This window comes from Cryptotermes secundus, unplaced genomic scaffold (genome assembly GCF_002891405.2).
Source record: "Cryptotermes secundus unplaced genomic scaffold, Csec_1.0 scaffold6215, whole genome shotgun sequence".
NCBI classification, from domain to species: domain Eukaryota; kingdom Metazoa; phylum Arthropoda; class Insecta; order Blattodea; family Kalotermitidae; genus Cryptotermes; species Cryptotermes secundus.
Genome location: NW_019733515.1, coordinates 10,039 through 11,385, shown reverse-complemented (window position 1 = coordinate 11,385; position 1,347 = coordinate 10,039). Strand labels below are relative to the sequence as shown.

The 1,347-nt window shown below is 36.3% G+C and overlaps 1 long non-coding RNA gene across 1 annotated transcript in view; it reads right to left on the bottom strand.

The window, feature by feature from the left end:
- Nucleotides 1–928: 928 nt before the first annotated feature.
- Nucleotides 929–1,347, bottom strand: part of LOC111868166 — a 6,279-nt gene continuing 5,860 nt past the window's right edge. The window contains exon 2 of the long non-coding RNA XR_002843469.1: nucleotides 929–1,087. This is a non-coding gene — a long non-coding RNA (uncharacterized LOC111868166). The remainder of the gene's footprint in view (nucleotides 1,088–1,347) is intronic.

The window sequence follows — 1,347 nt, the reverse complement described above, 5'->3', positions numbered from 1 at the left end:
AATATAATACTCTGATGGATCTGCTGAAATCCGTACCACTTCTGCTCGTAATACAAGATTTCACGTATTCATCAAGACTTTGGACCGTAGAGCAGTGATTTCTGCACGCTCCGCAAACATCTACATTACAACATATAACAATTATCCTTCAACGACTAATTAAATTGCTCTTCTCAATTTCGCCAACTATGTGAATAATAACTAACTAATTGACGTAAATACTAAATCCGAGAAGTGAAAACTTAGGTTTTATACATCAATTTCAAGCTAAGAATTCAGTAAAAATGTTATGTTCTTGAACACTATCCATCGTGCTGTTTACACTTAAAGCACCGTCCTGCTTGAGATAGAAACAGTAAAATGGGTAATGTCCAGAAACATACATTTGTACCAATGTCCATTGTCACAAATATTTAGGGCTTATTATTAATGCAGTATGCAATGGGATACTGAAATCATTAAATATATGTACAGGTGCATCAACACTGAAGGCGAATAATTTCGTTATTATTTAGTTAATTGCGAATATCTTTAACCAGATTCTAATGTGAAATAGACTCAACTTGTTTTCCATATGCAATCCTTACTCTTTCTTTCTTTTTCCTTTTCCTTGGTACTACAGACCCAGCGTGCCTAGGCCTACCTCCATGAACTTCTTCGTTCAGCATTCCTTACTCACCTTTGTTAATTCTGTGTGATCAACTTGAAATACCACTCAATATAATTAATTTAATTACTTCAATTATTTCCCTACCTTACAACCATGCATATCCGAATGTATAGGAGGGTGTACCGGAGATGGGACCGTTGTAACCAAGCCTAGGAACATGAAAGTCAGGCTGGAGGAGGCCGGTGTCACACCTACGAGAACGTGCATTCTCGCGAGGACTAGGACGACTATGAAGAGTGAATTAAATGCGAAAATGCGTGATTTCAGATGCGATCAATTTATTTTTCAATAGAGTCCGATGCTTACAGAAAATGTCAATCAGTTATACAGCACTTAATAAAATAATAATAGTGGATTAACCTCTTCCGGTTCAGACGACGTCATCATCACAACTGCCTTTTCTCACTACTATGAAAACTGCAAGAAGAAGAAAAAGCACAAATCAGAAAAAGACAGAGATGGAAATAAAACACGTAATGGTTACTTGCGATGTGCCATTTCTCACTTCAACGCTGAATTCATATACATATATTTTCGGAATTTTGTGAGTAATGCACCATAACTGTTTTACTTTTTCAAGATAAAACTGTCCTGATTTTCTGTTTATCTGGCAGAACAGGGTTTTCGTACGACAGGAAGCATTTCCTCTAAGTATACATGTTGACATTTTTCTTCAA